We start from the raw sequence: 21,206 nt of genomic DNA, 5'->3' as shown, positions 1-21,206 counted from the left end.
CTATTTGAATTTTTGGATATGTATTTCTATTTTAGGAGTATCTTACTTTCAAAAGGATTTTGTTTGAACTACAAATCTAAAAACAAAAATATATGACTACTTTTGTTTGAGGATTCCGAATTTTTTGAATATAATATGTTGGAGAATGTTGTTTTAAGATTAATGATATGGTTACTCATTCATTTATGATTAAAAACATGAACAAGAAGTGTAAACTTTATAGGTGGCTATTATTGAAGTTCGTAGCTTTAAAGTTTAAAAATCAAATTTTCGCAAATAATTTGTATTTTCAAGTGGTATTAGTGCAAGAGATCGGATGTGTATTGAGGAATAATAGTACAAATAAACTTTAGGGTATGCTTATTGAGCAACATAAATATAGTACAATTTATGATGATTTGTGATTTATATAACTTGATACTTGGATAGTTGGATTTATATAATAGTGTATATAAGTGTGTAAACAACTTTTATAATATGTGTACACTAGGCGTATAACATTGTATATCGAATTTTAAACATTATTATTAAAAAATATAGTTTTATATAATATTATATACCAAATGTATAATATTTGTATATTAGGTATATAATATTATCTATCTAATTATTAAATATAAAAAAATAAAATGGAGTTTTACATAATATGGTATACCATGTGTAATATTGTATACCCGAATTTACATACACTACTATAGGAAAATGTAGTGTATGCAATTGAAAACTTAAAAACTTGGCCACATAAGTGCAATAAAGTGTTGTAACCTGTATATTTGTGCAATCAACTCAAGAAAAAAATTATTCATTCTTCATTATACCTATATATAATAACATATCAAATAAAAAAAAATTATTTAAATATTTTGTAAATTTTTCTTATGAATGAATTTAATTTAGAATACATACTTCATACATAGTCTAAATTAGCACAACCTCTAAATAGGTTAAATTTACTTCAATCAAAATAAACTAGGAATTTGCAGGCTATTACACAGTGAGGGGTTTACCCAGTGTGCACAAAGTGTTCACCACAGAATGCTTACCCGAAGGACAAAGGGTGTGGCAGAGATTGTAACGACTGCGAATTATCCTGAGATTTTAAAAATAAAAAAACTTACGAGTATAAATTAAATTTGAATAACTAGATAGATAATATTTTCATTAGCTAATTTAAATATTCCTATAAAGAGGTAGATATCCTACACTTGTTTTCTTTGTTTAGAATATATTTTAGATTCTTATGAATAGTGTGTTTCTCGTGAATAAATACCTCTTCCTTTCAATGACTTCGTTATTTTCTTTTTATTTCCTTGATATATAAATAACTTAATCAATATATATTGATTATTAGATCATTTCTTTTCTTATGCTAATCTTTCTAGTAATTGGAGGAACAAATACTAGTAACCTAACTAGTTAAAGATAATTTCAATTTAGTATTATTTAATTCTAAGCATATAAGATGGACAGTATAAACATTCACACAATTTGTCTAGATATAGATGTACCAAAGTTAAAGACATCACAAAGAACCTCCTAACCCTTAAATTTTGCCCAAAGATTTTGCATTCCAAGAAACTCTTATTGCTATGTCTTTTAATAATAATAAAAAGAGCATTTGATATATTTCCGATATTTGGCGAAAATAAATAGCTTTTAATTAAATACAACAAGATTTGCTCAATTTTTTTTAGTGATTAATGATTATTCTTCTATTAATTCAGTTGAATTGCTTTAATCATGTCATGATTAATTTAAAACTAAAATTCATCTATGAATTTTAATCAATGTATATTTCTACTAATAATGAACGAGTCTTTCCCTGAACTGGGATTGACGCGAAAAGATGTAACAGAAATGAGTTGGATAGAGTTGATTTATACATTGCGGGGTACGCGAACAACACGCCACCAGAAGTACTCCTACAGGGGAAATCACAATTTAAGAATTACTTCAAAGCTAAATCAGACTTCGTAAAAGTGCCAATACCAGAAACAGGACTCGAAGGGCTATGGGAAATGCTATTAGAAGAGGACTCACCATTGATGATATGGAATCCTTACGGAGGAATGATGGCGAATATATCAGAATCAGACACCCCATTCCCACATAGAAAAAGGGTAATTTTCAAGATTCAATATTTAACTCTATGGAATCAACCTAATAAAGAATTAGCCACGATTGGATGAGGAAACTCTACAATTACATGACGTCTTATGCATCTATGTTGTTAGGACCGAAATTAAGTAGGTGTAAACACGGAAGCTAGCAAAGTAAACCTCAAAAGACCACGAGTAAGAAGACTACGAGAAATATATCAAAAGACAGAAAGATTTAACGTGGTTCGATCAATTGACCTACGTCCACAAAGGAGATGAGCAATCCACTATAAATATGAGAGTACAAATACAAAGGGATACAACCTCAACCAATTCACTCGTAATACATGGGAGGTTCACACAAGTGATAACGTATCAAGCTTGTGACCCATAAATTCTCCCTCTAACCAAAAACTCTCAAAGACCTTAAAACTACATTGTGATTGCTGATTAAGTTAGAAGAAACATTCCTCTATTTATATAGTTCTTTTCCTACAAGAAAAGGATTAGTCAATCCAAAACCTTTTCCTAAAAGGAAAACCTATTTATGGTAAGAAATTTAGAGCAAATAAAATCCAACAAATTGGAAAAGGATTGGAATTATTCTCTTTATTTGGTTTCCAATTCTATTAGGAAAAGGATTGGAATAGTAATCCTATTTGTAGTTGGTTTTGGCTTTGTAAGGAAAAGCACAACTCTATAAATAGAGAATGGTTTTGAGAGAATAATTAATTTCTCATTGGTATTGTCTTTGAAAGACATTAGAACATAAGAGAGGTTTTTTGAGAGAGCTTTTAACAAGAGAAAAAGAGAGAAAGAAAAGGAATCTTTTGTTGCAGTCTTTTTCTCCGACCAGCAACGTTCAGATCATGTTTCCCAATTACGTAACCGTTGGATCGGACTGAAATTTAGACTGAGTGTTCTTGACATCTTGGTGGTTGATTTGAACGGTGGAGATCGTATTTGGAGGTCAAAAAGATCCTATTTTAGGTCCCGAACAAAAGCTGAGTTTTGTTGGTGTTTCTTTCTATTTATCTTTTGTTGGTGTAGCTATTGTTTGTTCTCTTTTGGCACATGTTGTGTAGCCATTAGAAGAATATTTGTAACCCTCTTATTGTTATAGTGAAGAAATTCGGATCTTGTCGATTCCGTGGTGGTTACCTTCGGATTAAAGGGTTTTTCCACGTTAAACTTGGTGTTCTTTATTGTTAGATTTTCGAGTTCATCTTTTCGTCACAACAACTGGTATCAGAGCTAAGGTTATGTATATGGAGGGGAATATGAGCAAGATGGTATGTCTAAACGGAAGAAACTACAACATATGGAAAAGCAAGATGAAAGATCTATTGTTCGTGAAGAAGATGCATCTTCCGGTTTTCTCTGCTCATAAACCCGAGAATGTGACCGATGAAAATTGGGAATTTGAGCACCAACAAGTATGTGGATATATAAGACAATGGGTTGAAGATAATGTTCGCAACCATATTGTGAATGAGACACATGCTAGAACATTGTGGAAAGAGTTGGAGACACTTTACGCTTCAAAAACTTGCAATAAAAAGTTGTTCTTGTTAAAGCAATTGATGACCTTAAAATACAAGGAGGGAAGTCATATTCTTGATCATATAAATGATTTTCAGGGTATTCTTGATCAGCTATCAGGAATGGGTGTGAATTTTGATGATGAAATACAAGGACTTTGGCTTCTTAATACTCTACCGGATTCTTGGGAAACTCTTCGTGTTTCTTTAACAAATTCTGCCACTGGTGGAAAGGTGACTATGGAATATGCAAAGAGTGGTGTGTTGAATGAAGAGGTTAGAAGAAAATCTCAAGACATATCTTCACATTCAGATGTTCTATATACAGAAGATCGGGGGAGACATAAGACAAGAGATCCGAGGAGTAGAGGTAAAAGCAGAAGCAAGTCAAAATTCAAGAATCCAAATATTATATGTTATCATTGTGGAAAGAAAGGACATATTAAAAGATTTTGTAAACAATTGAAGCAAGATCTTAAAGAAGGGAAGAAGGAAGAAAACAACGAAAATAATGTTGTTGCTGTTGTCCATGATGACCTTCTCTTCGCTTGTGATAAAGACGTCATCAATTTTGTATCTCAAGACACAAGTTGGATAGTAGATTCTGGAGCTACATCACATGTCACACCAAGAAAAGACTTCTTTTCATCTTATACTTCTGTTAACTCTGAGGTGTTAAAGATGGGTAATGCTGGTGAAGTTAAGGTGTTTGGTGTTGACACTGTTTGTTAGAAAACCAATACTGGTTCAACGTTGGTCCTTCATAATGTCAAGCATGCTCCAGACATTCTAATAAATTTGATCTCTGTAGGACAACTAGATGATGATGGCTATCATAATGACTTGTGCAATGGCCAATGGAAGCTCACCAAGGCTCACTGATTTTAGCTTGAGGAAGAAAACATTCAAATTTATACGTGAAACAAGGATCGATTCTTGGTGACTCTATAAATTTAATAGACAGCGAGACTTTATCAGAATTGTGGCACAAGAGGCTTAGTCATATGAGCGAGAGGGGATCACCTGTTTGGCTAAGAAGAATTTGCTTGTTGGTATGAAACAAGCAAAGGTGAAAAGATGTGTTCATTGCTTAGCAGGGAAACAGAAAAGAGTTTCTTTTCACAGTCATCCTCCTTCAAGAAAGTCTGAGCTATTGGAGCTAGTACACTCAGATTTGTGTGGTCCTTTCAAAGTGAAGTGAAAAGGTGGTGCACTTTACTTTGTTACTTTCATTGATGATCATTCTCGCAAGATTTGGATATATCCTTTAAAATCCAAAGATCAAGTGCTTGATGTGTTTAAACAGTTTCAAGCCTTATCTGAGAGACAAACGGGAAAGAAATTTAAATGTATTCGCACTGATAATGGAGGTGAGTATATTGGTCCCTTTGATAACTACAGCAAATCGCAAGGAATTCGTCATCAGAAGACTCCTCCAAAGACTCCTCAATTAAATGGTTTGGCAGAGAGGATGAACAGAACTTTAGTTGAGAGAGTTAGATGTGTGCTTTTAGAGGCTAAACTTTCAAATTCTTTTTGGGCTGAAGCACTTAACACTGTTGCTTATGTCATCAATTTGTCTCCTGTTGTTGCTTTGGATGGTGATGTTCCAAACAGAGTTTGGTTTGATAAGGATGTTTCTTATGATCACTTGAAAGTGTTTGGGTGTAAAGCTTCTGTGCATGCTCCAAAAGATGAGAGGTCGAAATTGGATGTTAAAACTAAGCAATGTATCTTCATTGGTTATTGTCAAGATGAGTTTGGATATCGCTTTTATGATCCAATTAATAAGAAAATCATTAGAAGTCGTGATGTTGTGTTCTTTTAAGATCAAACTATTGAAGATATTGACAAGACTGAGAAACTAGATTCTCATACTGATGAGAACTTAGTTGATGTTGATCAAATTCCTATTATTGATACATCTTTTGCACATGAGGGAACCCAAGGTAATGATCAAGATAATAATGAGAGTGTAGAACATATATTTGTTCCTACTGATGATGTTGTGGTTGATAATCAACCAACTCATGTTGGGATGACCGCTTCGGATGCTCCAGAAACCTCTTGTAGAAGATCTACTAGAGAGAAGCGAATCTCAACACGTTATTCTTATGATGAGTATATTCTATTGACTAATATGTGAGAACTTGAAGGTTATGATGAAGTCATGTTAGATACTCATTGAGATAAGTGGAAATAACTCATGTAAACAATCATGAGTTTTGTAGAAGTGTGGCAGGCAGGAAGCCTGTCAAGAGATCCTCCACTTGAAGTCCATTTGGCCCCTTGGCTGGAGGGGGAGTTTGTTGGGCTATTGCCCAAGTTCCAGCCAAAGGCCCATGGCCTAATCCTATTTGGAAAAGGATTGGAATTATTCTCTTTATTTGGTTTCCAATTCTATTAGGAAAAAGATTGGAATAGTAATCCTATTTGTAGTTGGTTTTGGCTTTGTAAGGAAAAGCACATTTCTATAAATAGAGAATGGTTTTGAGAGAATAATTAATTGCTCATTGGTATTGTCTTTGAAAGACATTAGAACATAAGAGAGGTTTTTTGAGAGAACTTTCAACAAGAGAAAAAGAGAGAAAGAAAAGGGTTCTTTTGCTGCATTCTTTTTCTCCGACCAGCAACATTCAGATCGTTTATCCCGATTAACTAACCGTTGGATCGGAATGAAATTTGGACTGAGTGTTCCTGACATTTGGTGGTTGATTTGAACGGTGGAGATCGGATTCGGAGGTCAACAAGATCCTTTTTAAGGTCCCGAACAGAGCTGAGTTTTGTTGGTGTTTCTTTCTATTTATCTTTCGTTGGTGTATCTATTGTTTGTTCTCTTTTGGCACTTGTTGTGTATCCATTAGAAGAATATTTGTAACCCTCTTATTGTTATAGTGAAACAATTCAGATCTTGTCGATCCCGTGGTGGTTACCTTCGGATTGAAGGATTTTTCCACGTTAAACTTGGTGTTCTTTATAGTTAGATTTTCGATTTCATCTTTTCGTCACAACATATGTGTCCAAGAGAAGCCTATGTGAATTACAGAGATCTTGATTTAGGAATGAATCGTAATTCGAGCTTTGCACAAGCTAGTGTGTGCGGGAACAAGTATTTCAAGAACAATTTTAACAGGCTGGTGCAAATAAAAACTATAGTGGATCCAGAAAATTTCTTCAAACATGAACAAAGCATCCCAGTAAAGGGATGATTGATGTTCTAAGTTTATATTTGGCTAATAGTAATAATATCTTTTACTTAAATGCTGTTTAATGTGGTATAATGTATAGTTTAGTTAAGATCATATAATATAAGTAATTTCACTAGTGTAATATTTGCTTATTAAGACTTCAAAGTTCAAAGTAACAATTTTGATATGAATATAGGAAGTTCTAAGTCATTAGGACAGATTATGATAGTGTTGTTTGGTACTCGATATAAGGTAGGATGTTTCGGATTTAATCATATGATATTCAATTTTATTCTGACTAACTTGGATTATTTTATTGCACTAATCGAATAAATTAGTCTAAAAATTTATAATTTCAAAATAATTTAACTCGTGTATCAAAATAACGCAAAAATATGCATACAAATTCTTGTAGATAGAGATTATACATAAAGAGTGTGTTTGGTATGAAGGAAAACATTTCCTGGAAAATGTTTTCCAATTTTCTCATATTTGGTTGGGACAAAATCTTGGAAAATGTTTTCCAAATCAATTCATTTTCCTCAAAATTAAGGAAATTGACTTCCCTTCAAAAATTAAGGAAAACATTTTCCAAAACTTTCCTCAAATTTCAAATTACCTTTTTTTTTTTGGGAAAAACATTAATTATAAAAAAATATTTTCAATTTCAAAATTTTATTTTTCATTCGATCCCTGACCGCCCAACCCACGCACCCACCACCGACCAGCCCCCCAACCCCACCCCTTTCCCAAAAAATTAATTTTNCCAGCCCCCACCCACCCCCAACCCCTCCAAAAATTAATTTCATTCATAAATCAAACATACAGAAAAAAATTTCTACTCATCAACCAAACATGAGAAAATAAGTCCAAAATCTACCTGTTTTCCAGAAAAACATTTTCTAGAAAAACACTTTCATCGGAAAACACTTTCATTCGTACCAAATACACCCTTAGGGTAAAAGTGGTGAATCATAATCACAATAAATGTAAGAGGATTTAGAACAATGGCCTTGACTAAATAGTAAGGGGAAGTGCTAAATGGCCAGATTTAAAAAAAAAAATGATTTGCCTCCTTATATTTAGTCAAAAATATTAAAGGTTAGTGAAAATATTTTTAAAAATAAAATAAATAAAATATCATTTTCGCCAAAAAATTTTTCGAATAGTAAGTGACATTTTTTGAATTGACTTTTGATGACCAACGTACTTAAAATTCATATTAAGTCAATAAAACATGCACAAATGTCTTGTATAAAGAATTTTGTAATTGACTTAGCAAATTCTTATCCCATGTGCCTAAGAGCCAATATCTACCTAACTTTGTGCAGAACCTGTGGAGGCAAATTGGTGTACGTGTCAAAAGTTATATGTTGTTGGTGCTTAGTAACAGATCACTAAAAAAAGAAATTTTTTTTTTTAGGGGTATTAAATAGACACATTAAAAAAGGATGTTTAAGTCTTTATCGACATTAGTTAAGTGACATTAGATTCAATGTCCCTAAAGCCTTTAGGAATATATATAAAAATTACTAATTACCGCTAAAAAATATATTTAACGGCAATTACTAATTAATTGCCGTTAAAATTCATTTTTGATATAGTATCGATGTAACACCTTCTAAGTATTCTCAATGAAGAACATATATTTAAAATTTCAATAAATAATATATATGAACATATAATTTTAAAGTAAATTTGATACTAAAAAATTTAGCTTAAAGTTAAACTCATTGAGTTTAAATTCTAGACATATGTCAATATTATATAAGTTATTTAATAAGTGAATTGCATATTCCCATTTCAAGATAGATTTCAAAGGCTAGAGACAAGGTGGAAGTTGTATACAACTAAAATATCAAAATTCAAAATAGATTTCAAAGGCTAGAAGCGAGGTGGAAGTTGTAAACAACTAATTCACTACCAAAAAACACTGCATTTAGCAATGAACGTCGTTAGTCTGTCGCTTTTTTGCTCGTCGCTAAAAAAAATCAGTCGCTAAGTGATAGCAACAAAATTTGTTATTTAGCTCCAAATTTATTTGTCGCTAAATCTAGTTTTTTTAGTTGCGTAAAATATCCGCTTTCGAGATAGAAATCAATAGCTATGGGGCAAGGTGGAAAATGTATCCACTTTCAGTATATATAGATTTCAATGGCTAGTGGCAAGGTGAAAGTTGTATACAACTAAAATATACATTTCCAAGATATAGGTTTCACCGGTATGGGGCGAGAATGGAAGATGTATTTGTTTATATATTGGTTTCATGAGCATTAATGAACTTTACGATGTAACAGATGTCACTTAAGGTCAAGTTAAATGACACATTTTTATATTATTAGTAATAAATCCTATATGCAATCTAACAAATAGATTCATAAAGATAATATTTCCTCCGTTCTATTTTATGTGGCACTTTTCGTATTTCGAGATTCAAATAAGTCTATCTTTGACCGTAATCTTTTCATAGATCCTTTTAATATTTTGAATTATCAATTAATGTGACTTATAGTACTCTTTACGTAGTTTACAAATATATAAATTTCATTTAAAAAAATATGAAAATTTTATACGCAAATGGCCGGACAAAAATAAATTGTTTGACTTTCGAAAAATGAAAAATATTACATAAAATGAGACAGAGAGAGTGACTTAGGTGATTACAAATTAAACTATATACTGATAGAATGAGAATTTTTTTATGTTCTAAATATATATATTTAGATATTCCAAGATTTTTTCAACTACAAGCTAAGTGACAATCAGCATTCGGCAAAGTGATAATTTTTCTTAAAGTATTGTAACATATTCCCAATGATGCATCCTCCACCTAGAAATTTCCAAATTACTTATTTAAGTTCATAATTTTTTTTATAACCGATTGAATTACAAAAAGACAAACTACAATTTCTCAACTACTTCTAGATAACTTTTCATTGTTCTCAACGAAGTGTCCTGCATTCAAAGTTAATTGAATATTGTTAGCATATGCTCTACTCTCCTCAAATTATAATAAATCCTCAAGATATTACTCTCTTTCAAGATAATTGCTTGTTCATATATATGTTAGATGTTTGAATTATTTTAATTTAGGAGTACCAAAAAAATCCATTATATACCTAAATTGCTCTTTCTTTGATGATATCAAAACATGGTTTATTGTATAGTACTACTAGTTTTCTTTCTTCTTACAATTACACCAATTAGGTATGGAAATCTTCAAGGTTTTGCTACATGCGTGTCTTTTCACACTACTTCAACTTCTTCAAGTGTTGTTCATTCCCAACAATCACCTTCATATACATATCTTCTACAAGAATCTCAACAAAATCCAAGATGGTTAAATTCAACATCACTACTTAAGCCATCATTCATAGTGACACCAAAGACACAAAATGAGATCCAAGGGGCAATTCTTTGTGCCAAGAAACATGGTTTACAAGTTAGAGTGATCAGTGGAGGTCATGATTATGAAGGACTATCTTATCTTTGCAAAAAACCTTTCATAATCCTTGATTTAGTCGATTATCGATCGATTAACATTGACATAGAAAATGAAACTGCTTGGATTCAAAGTGGTGCAACTATTGGTGAAGTTTACAATAACATAGCCAAGAAAAGTAACATTCTTGGATTTCCAGCTGGCTTATGCCCAAGTGTTGGTGTTGGTGGACACTTAAATGGAGGTGGCATTGGCACTATGATGAGAAAATATGGCCTGGCTGCTGATAATATTATAGATGCCAATTTGGTTGATGCAAATGGTACAATTCTAAACAGAAAAACAATGGGAGAAGATGTATTTTGGGCAATTAGAGGAGGTGGAGGAGCTAGTTTTGGAGTAATATCAGCCTGGAAAGTGAGACTAGTTCGCGTTCCATCTCTCGTCACAGTTTTCACAATTCACAAGAGGTTAGATCAAGAAGGTGTCGAGCTTGTACATAACTGGCAATACATAGCTAGCAAACTACCCGAGGGTCTCTTCATTCGAGTACTCATTCAACAAATCGATGGAATTGGTAGCCAGGGGAATGTGAAGCTACCTGAAGTCTTGTTCAATTCACTCTTCTTAGGAATTAAATCCGACCTGATTTCTCTTATGAACGCGAATTTCCCTGAATTGGGATTGAAGATGGAAGATTGCACGGAGATGAGCTGGATAAAATCCGTCCTCTACTTCACCGGTTACCAAAAAGGCGAACCACTAGAAGTCCTGTTGGATAGAAAAAACACAATATAAAAGCAACTTCAAGGCAATAACAGATTTCGTCGTTGAGCCAATGCCTGAAAGTGTTTTCCAGGGGATCTCAGAGAGGTTTTCGCACAAAAAACTAGTTTTCATGATAATGGATGAAATTGAAGAATATGAAATACCGTTTCTGTTATGCGGAATTCGAGATAATACGAGAAAATATAAACGCGAAAAACAAGACAACAGATTTACGTGGTTCACCAATAAATTGGATACGTCCACGGGAAGAGGGAGAGCAGTTTTATTAAGGAGAGGCAAGAACAGAATTACAGAATAGGGTTTGCCATAGCGTCTATATATAGTGCTAAGCTACGCCCTAACAGGCTTGAGCCCAACATACAGAATTAACAGATAATTAAGGGCCCAATACAATAACATTGTATACCGTCGGGCCGGGGGCGTCTCCGCCCCCCCGGACCCCCAGGCCAGGGGGCGCGTCGCCTCCCTGGACCCCCCGACTCGCTGACCGGGCAGCGAGACCCCCGTCCTTTCTGTTTGTAACGGGTCCGATTCAAGGCATTCAACAGTTTCCTCATAGAAAAGGGAACATTTACAACATATAATACATAGTGAAATGGGATTCAAATGAGGGATCCAAACAATACTTGTATGGGATTCAAAATCTTTACAAGTACATGGAGCCATATGTGTCGAATTCACCAAGAGCGGCTTATCTCAACTGTAGAGATCTTGATTTGGGAATCAACCAACAAGGTAATTACTCGAGTTATCGACAAACTATCATGACTTGGGGTACCAAGTATTTTAAAAGTAACTTTCAAAGACTGGCAAAAGCAAAACATCAAATTGATCCAAATAACTTTTTCACAAATGAACAAAGTATTCCTCCTCTTTGTTGTTAGTAACAAAATATATGACTTCAACAACTTTTATTATAATAGTTGGCATCTTATTATTGTTCATCAGACAAAATAAATCATAAATGTCATTGCAAAAACTACTTTCAGTTCAAGTAGTCATAAATGTAAATGCAACACGTTTTTAATTACACACACAAGTGTACTTGGTCGCGCAAGTAATATAATAATCCTAAAACAGGAGGAACTTATAAACAACGCACACATATTTATATTGCACCATAAACTAATAAATCATAATTAAACATAAATAAGAAATACCATAAATAACAAAATCCTAATAAGGAATTCTAAACTACTAAGGAATCATGATTTTGGTTTATTTCCTAAAACTTTCCTAATTTTTCACCAAACATGTTTATTATAACGTAATAACACAAACTTATGGATATTTAATATTTTTTAAAACTTATGTGTATAAATTATATATATTTTTAAACAATCAAATATTCTTTCCAAAAATTATAACTAAACACATGGTGAAATTTCAACCAAAATTTTTTAACAAACATATTTGAAAATAATATATAGTCAAACGCTAACTAAGACGCACGTAGAAAAGTGATTAAAAAAATTGGAAAATTATTCTACGGACATAAAGAATATTAACTAATTTATGCTTATACAGTTATACTTATGACCTTTCAAATAAAGATGAACAAATATATGTCCAGATTTAACGTTATTTTTTACTCCAATCTTCATTTAATATAACTATCAAGCAAATAAAAACATGTTTTGTCAAATAATAGCATATACTCACAAATGACGTGATCTCCCAATAACTATAATTATTTATTCAGGGTTGGGAATAGAATGGACTGCAATTTTGTCGAAAAAATAATACTAATATATTCAATTTATTGAAAAGAAAAAAGAAGAAAATAAATATCCAAGTCCATGCATTAGTAACATCTTGACATTTTTCTGTTTTCCAGTTCCATAAATTGACTTCTTTCTTTAAGTTTTAATGAAATTCCATGTCATTTTTATTACAATCTGAAATTTTTTACTATAATATTCTTCAATCTCAGTCGATCTTCCAATTTCCTTAAGCACCATTCTATTTTATCTAGCAAATCATATATCATAACATTCAAGTAAGATAAAATACGATATAAGCTCTCAGTGTACTCTTTGTCATACACTGCTTCACTTCTAAAATAGTCGAAAGATTGTTACATCAATGCCCCCACCAAGGACGTGGACTAGGTAAAATCACGCACATTGTTCACCATGATAACCCCACCAACTCATTTGATCTCATATATACTCAATTTTAACTTACTGATAAATCAGTAACTACAAACTCACGAACAATCATAAAAGCATCATTCAATGCTAACAATTCATACGCAACATTCTTATTGCGCCTTGCAACCCCAGTGATCTCTACTATTTTCCTTGTACTACTCCGACAAAAGTTATAAAAGGGATCCTCAAATGCAACAACTCTTATCAATAACTTACAGACACTAATAACAATCTAGCACATTTACTGTATCTCTTCATATGCAAATGAATTGATGAGTATTGATTTGCATATGAAGAGATACAATGAATGTGCTCGATTGTTATTAGTGTTAGAAGAGTTGTTGCGCTTGAGGATACCTTGTATAACTTTTGTTGGACTAGTATAAGGGAAATAGTAGAGGCCATTGGGGTTGCAAGGTGCAAGAAGAATGTTGCTAATGAATTGTTAGCATTGAATGATGTTTTTATGTTTGTTCGTGAGTTTGTAGTTGCTGATTTGTCCAATAAGTTAGAATTGAGTATGTCATCAAATGAGTTTACGAGGGTTATCATTGATGAGCAGTCTGCGTGATTTTACCTAGTACACGTGTTTGGTGAGGGAACTGATGCGACAACCTTTCGACTGTCCAAAGCAATGAAGTAGTGTATGATTGAGAGTTATTGAGAGCTTGCATCGTATTTTATGTTGAATTGCATGTCATGACTAGAAAAATCATATATCAGAACATGCAAGTTAGATAAAATACGATGCAAGCTCTCTATGTACTCTCATTCATACACTGCTTTGTTGTAGATATTGTTAATGGAAAATGATATGGATATTGTTAAAAAAATGATGTGGATATTGTTAAAATCTAATAAAACCTCGTTATTTTCATGTAGATTAGTTATTGATGATTTTCATTCGATTTTTCAAATAGAAATAAAAAACTAATGTACATGGAAAAACAACTCCAAAGTCGGTCAGAACAAACATTGACATTCTATAAATGCATAGAGTCATATTTGTGAACTCTTCAAGCAACATTCATAGAACAAACATTGGTATTCTATTAATGCTTAGAGTCATATTTCTGAACTCATTCATAGAATGCCGCCGCCGAGCTAGGAACTATAGTAGATTAGCTGTTGATGATCTTCATATATATTAGTGATCCGCTTGATTTAATTCTGAATGACTTCTACCTAATAGGTAGAATGAGTTTGAATTTCATTAAAACTTAAGCGAGAATAACTATTTAAATGAATTGAAAGAGATAATTGTCGAAATGATTATTAATGTATGTATTCAGACTTATTTATTCTTTTTTTCTCAATAAATTAAGAATATTATCATTGAACAAACAAATACTCGTAGTCTAGTACTACTTTTCAGAAAGCCAATCCAAAAGACCTCTAAAATAGAATGAATTTATTACAACTTTCTATTATAAGCAATCCTATTCAATTATAAAATTGTTGAATCAAGTAAAAATATTTATTAGCTTTTTTTTAGTTCTTCATATATGATCAATCGTTTCTTTAATTTCCTTTTGTATTTGTATACTTGCACCTTTCTTGTTTACATTTTGGCTTGAAATTATTTTCTCCGGGAAAAGAAGTTCACGATCTGTGGGCCTTCAACCTTGCCCATGTGGTAGCTTGCTTGTAGAGGTACTCCAAATAGTAATTGTAAATTATTTTACTTGCTTCAAGTGCATTTCATTGGTCTTAGAATAAGAACTAGTAGTCAACATCACCTTTCATAACCTAAACCTTGCTAAATTTTTAATATTCTCTTTGTGTTTGTTATATTATGTGAACGAGTAGTAATATGGAACAATGTTAAGTACTAAAGTTCAATCTTTAACAATTATGACAGCAAAAAATTGTGATATTATGTTTATAGTCACTCATTATACATTATGACAAAAAATTTATCCCATGAATTGAATAATCGATGCTATTATCAAATTGCTGCAATTAAGGGAGTTATTTCATAGTAGTGTTCTTTTCTAAAAATGATAAATACTTCAAAGGTACAAAAATTATGAAATAAAAGTACTTTGCCATTAAAAAAAAAGATTTAGAAACCAAAAGTGTTAATTAAAATGATCTCAATATTATAGATCTATTAATGAAAGTTTGTAACCGTAGACATTTAAAGGGGGTGAACAAGGACCCGACCCTTTATGAGGTATGTTTTGGGAATAACAACTTCTTTAAAAAGTTTAATGAATTCAAAATTTGAAATTCCAAACCAATGAAAAGATTGTTTGACCAAAGGAAAATGATATAGATTAATGGTGAAAAGTAATAACGAAGGGAGATGAGGTTACCTTTTCAGACCGAAAGACATATAAAGATCGAAGCTTTTGAGACCATCAATAATGAAAATCGCATGGACAAAGCTTGAATCATATGATTATTATGAGTTTTTCCTTTTATAATCAAAGCTATAGCAGAGGAGATGACCTTTTGTGGCTTTATCAAAACCACCTAACCATTTCATTCACTGAAGCAAATATCTGTAAAAGAGGAAAAGAGGTCAGAACAAATAAGAAAAAGGGAAAAGTACGATGCAAGCTCTCCGTGTACTCTCATTCACACACTGCTTTGTTGTAGATATTGTTAATGAAAAATGATATGGATATTGTTAAAAAAAATGATGTGGATATTGTTAAAATCTAATAAAACCTCATTATTTTCATGTAGATTAGTTATTGATGATTTTTTTTCGATTTTTCAAACAGAAATAAAAAACTAATGTACATGGAAAAACTACTCCTAAGTCGGTCAGAACAAACATTGACATTCTATAAATGCATAGAGTCATATTTGTGAACTCTTCAAGCAACATTCATAGAACAAACATTGGCATTCTATTAATGCTTAGAGTCATATTTCTGAACTCATTAATAGAATGCCGCCGACGAGCTAGGAACTATAGTAGATTAGCCGTTGATGATCTTCATATATATTAGTGATCCACTTGATTTAATTCTGAATGACTTCTACCGAATAGGTAGAATGAGTTTGAATTTCATTAAAATATAAGCGAGAATAACTATTTACATGAATTGAAAGAGATAATTGTCGAAATGATTATTAATGTATGTCTTCGGACTTATTTATTCTTTTTTTCTCAATAAATTAAGAATATTATCATTGAACAAACAAATACTCGTAGACTAGTACTACTTTTCAAAAAGCCAATCCAAAAGACCTCTAAAATAGAAAGAATTTGTTACAACTTTCTATTATAAGCAATCCTATTTAATTATAAAATTGTTGAATCAAGTAAAAATATTTATTAGCATTTTTTTTTTTAGTTCTTCATATATGATCAATTCTTTATTTAATCTCCTTTTGTATTTGTATACTTGCACCTTTCTTATTTACATTTTGGCTTGAATTATTTTCTCCGGGAAAAGAAGTTCACGCCCCGTGGGCCTTCAACCTTGCCCACGTGGTAGCTTGCTTGTAGAGGTACTCCAAATAGTAATTGTAAATTATTTTACTTGCTTCAAGTCAACATCACCTTTTATAACCTAAACCTAGCTACATTTTTAATATTTTCTTTGTGTTTGTTACATTATGTGAACGAGTAGTAATACGGAACAATGTTAAGTACTAAAGTTCAATCTTTAACAATTATGACAGCAAAAAATTGTGATATTATGTTTATAGTCAATCATTATACATTATGACAAAAAATTTATCCCATGAATTGAATAACCCATACTATTATCAAAGTGCTGCAATTAAAGGGGTGATTTTAATGTTGTCATCTAAAAATGATAAATACTTCAAATTTGTAAAATTATGAAATAAAAATACTTTGTCATTAAAAAAACAATTCAGACACCAAAAGTGTAAATTAAAATGATCTAATAATTATAGATCTATTATTGAAGGTTTGCAACCATTGACATTTAAAGGGGGTGAACAAGGACCCGACCCTTTTATTAGGTATGTTTTGCGAATACCAACTTCTTTAATTTAAAAGTTTTGTGAATTCAAATAAAAAATTTCAAACTAATGAAAAGATTTTTTCACCTAAGGAAAATGATAGAGCTTAATGGTGAAAAGTAATAAAGAAGGGAGATGGCGCTACCTTTTCAGATCGAAAGACATATGAAGGATCGATGTTTTTGAGGCCATTAGAAGTGAAAATCGCATGGACAAAGCTTGAATCATATGGTTATTACGAGTTTTTCCTTTTCTTTTCAAAGCTACTGCGGAGGAGATGACCTTTTGTTCCTCTATCAAAACCACCTAACCATTTCATCCACTAAAGCAAATATCTGTAAAAGAGGAAAAAGAGGTCAGAACAAATAAAAAAAAAGGGAAAAGTGCAAAAAGATATAGTAGAGGTCCACCTCTGTGTGCTAAGAAAGATGAATTGTGGTATAAAGAGGACGAAGATGTGATGATTCATCGCATAAGAAGGAGGAAGTTGGAGTTAGTGAAAGCACCCTGCAACGGCGACATTGGAGAGGAAAAAAGATAGTTGAATTTGAAAAACCTAGCTACTAGGGTGATATTTAAGAAGGGGTGGTCGGTTCAATTTTTGGATTGGGCCAGATATTTTTTTGGGGCTCGCTGGGCCAATTTTGTACGAAACTACTAAGTCAATAAAAGAACTTCAAGCTTAGATATTTAACCAAGAAAAGGCCTTTTATGGCTTTGAAAATGAGAAAAAGACTATGTGGATGTGATGAGAGTGGCACTACTGTCGTTAATCGACTGATTTGGACAAAATCGACGGATCTCGTTAAGATTGATTTGGTTAGGGTTGTTATGTTGTATTTGGACAAGAGGATGAATATGAGAAATAAGGACTATTAAGGGTGATGAAATTCGTGTAAGTGGGCCAGATCATTAGACTTCTCAGATTTGGGAATAAAATGACCTTTAATTTTGCTGAAAAAATGATAATATTTACAATTATCGAGAAAAAAGAAGATCAAGGCCCATACATTAATAACCATTCTTTATTTTTAGTCCTATAATTTCAATCTTTTCTTTTAAGTTTATAACAAAACCCTTGTTCTTTTCATTACAAATTTTAGTTTATCACAAAACCCCTTTTCACTTCACTTTACATTATCGATGCCATATACATTCAAATTTTGTTGATTATTGAAGGACTAAAACAACTAATGGTACAATTTTTTAGACTATTTGAATACTTAAAATCATTTTCTAACTTTTTATACAAACAAACATAATGTAATCAACACTAGAACTATCTTCACAATTTGTTTTTTACTAATACAATTTTATTTTCTTATAAGAACCACAAGTTTCAAATGCAATCTATCTAACAATTTTTACAAATTAAAATCATTTTAACTCTTTCATTATTTATAACATTACGATGAGATTCATTTTTTTCCATCATTGTATACAACAATTCAAATGGTATAGATTTAAAATATACACATACATAATTGTTGAGGTGTTTTTTCAAAAAAATGAATATAGCCAATAGATATTTTTTTTTCTGATTTGTTAGGAAGCTCTTCTTTTTCAAATAGAAAAAGGCTTGTAGGATCGTTTGGCATATAGAAAATAAGAGATAATACTTCAGCATAAAATATAAATTATTTTATTTTGTATTTGGTTAGAGGTGTTAAATTAGAGAACCTATCTAATTACATAAATATTTCTAATATATATAGTTTCTTCCTATTGTGAACCAAGTTAACTTATAAGTGGTGAATGGGATTGGGCCAAGTAAAATATTGGAGTGTTTTATTTGGAAATCAGACCAATTAACAATTGTTTAAAAGGGAAAATGAGTTGGAAAGAAGGGCTTATGTATATTGAAGAAAATGTTTGTCCTCTACTCTTTCTTTATAGTCAAAGCTTTTCATCTCCAATATTTTTTATCTTTAATTACTCGTTATTTCAATATTTCCATTGTAATTTAATAATTTGATCATTGCAATTAGAATCGTTAGGTTGTATTCGTGTACCAGTGTTCTTATTAATATAGTGAGGATTACGGTTGGCATAATACATATATTAGATCCTAAACTTGACTTCAAATTTTAACTTTGACCTCCAACTTTCATAATGCACAAACAAACACTTTAACTATCCAACTTTGAAATAAATAAACACATGAGTCCTATATGACAAAATACACGTAGAACACCACATAGGACAAAAAATGACATGTAGTACATGTGTGTCTATTTTTTCAATTTTATACAAGTTTAAATGTCTACTTGTGCCTATCCAAAGTTGAAGGGCATAAATATGATTTGAAGCCAAGTTAAAAAACATATTTATGTATTATGCTATTTCAGTTTGTTACATTGGATCTTACTCCAACAACGGTTATGTTTCTGCCTAGATTCAGTGGCGACTAAAACCCAGAGAGTTGGATTTTTCGGGCTGAGTTGTACTTCACATACCTTGGCTTCGATGCGAATGACTGGCTGCTGGTTCCTTCTTTCTACCTTGAGAGTGAAGCTCTTGCCTGGTTCAATAGCTTATTTTGCAACAAGCTATTTTTAGATTGGACGAATTTAAAGGTTAAATTTGCTCAGCGTTTTCGCCAACAAACTTTTAACATGGTGTCGGGGGCGTCTAGCTAATTCTTCACAGGTTCATTTTGACGGTGTTAATTTTGTACCTAAAGTTTCACAATCAGATGTGGTGTCTCCCCTTCATGCTCCCGTCCGAGTTCCAAAGTCCCCTACGTCAGCATTGGCCTACAACGCTGGAAGCTCACAGGCACACCATGTGTTCGATAAATTGCCAACGCAATATAAATAATATGTAAAGTCTGTGGCATTGTGTTACTGAAAACAATGCTGTAGATAAACCAGAAATTGGGAATGTCAACTCAGTAGAAGCAAGTTTGGTACAGGAACCTTCTTGCATTACCCAAGATCATGTGTTCGGTGAAATTTCACACACAACAGTAAGTTCCAACGCTCATGGTGTAAAAGTTATTGTCCTTGAGATTGGACACTCTGCACTTCTTACTGTGTTACATGATACGGACGGTTCTAATAATGAGGAGGATGAAAATTCACACGATAATGTAGATTTGTTTAAAAAGTCCCCACTATGGTTTATTGCGTTCTCTTACTTGCCAAGGAATTGTGCGTTCGAATGCAAGTGCACGACTCGCTAAAATCGAGTATCCATTTTCTGATACTTTATGGGTTCCCTTGATTCCCTATTAACATAAATCCCTTGAAGAAGTTTGTTGGGGTAACCGAAATGATGTGTCGCCTTGCCTTGACTTTTGCTTATGCAAATGCATTAGGGTTGATACTGGGCAGGAGAGTACACTTTCGGCATTCTTGCTTTCTGTAGGAATTCCAAATTCACTAGAAGTGTGATAGTCTTGCTATGTCTATGAGAAGTGTGATCAGGATACTGGTGCATTGATTTGCAAAAGGAATAAAATATTTTTTGAGGGGAAAAAGCTTATTGAAGCTCTATGTCTTGATGTCTCTTTTATGGAAAATGAGATTTCCATTGCGACTAATAACAGATAGTATTAAATAAATAGTATAAAATAATATTAGTATTTACTGTGTACTATCCTAGTCCTATTAGGATTAGTACTCCTTAATTCTAGTCCTATTAGGATTAGTACTCCTTCCTATATCTCCCATGTATTCCCTTAACACTTGAATACAATCAATATTCCTTCATGGTATCAAGAGCCAGAAAACCTAGATCTTCTTTTCTCTAGTTTTTTTTTCTCTCTTTAGGGCACCGATTGTTCCCTCTCTTCTCTTGGGCGGCGGCAGCCATGACAACCGAGGTGGATCCTCTCGATTCACTTCCTTCTGGCGTTAAACTCCTTCTCAGGCATCTTCATGCCCTGATTCCCGAAAAATTATCAGACATAAATTACCCTACATGGAAAATCACCGTTCTTACAGCCCTTGAGGCTAATTACCTTCTCAAATACGTCGATGGAAGCACAGAACCGCCGCCGGCAGTCATCACCGCCACGGACAAATCAGAAAAAACCAATC

General features: G+C 32.4%; 2 pseudogenes; both read left to right on the top strand.

The window, feature by feature from the left end:
• Nucleotides 1-9,979: 9,979 nt before the first annotated feature.
• LOC107002003 lies at nt 9,980-11,959 on the top strand (annotated as a pseudogene).
• A 7,670-nt stretch (nt 11,960-19,629) lies between these two features.
• The window catches only part of LOC107001501, a 7,125-nt pseudogene continuing 5,548 nt past the window's right edge, over nt 19,630-21,206 (top strand).

Source organism: Solanum pennellii, chromosome 10 (genome assembly GCF_001406875.1).
Source record: "Solanum pennellii chromosome 10, SPENNV200".
Lineage (NCBI taxonomy): Eukaryota > Viridiplantae > Streptophyta > Magnoliopsida > Solanales > Solanaceae > Solanum > Solanum pennellii.
The sequence above is the reverse complement of the archived record's forward strand: the minus strand, read 5'-3'. Positions and strand labels throughout refer to the sequence as shown.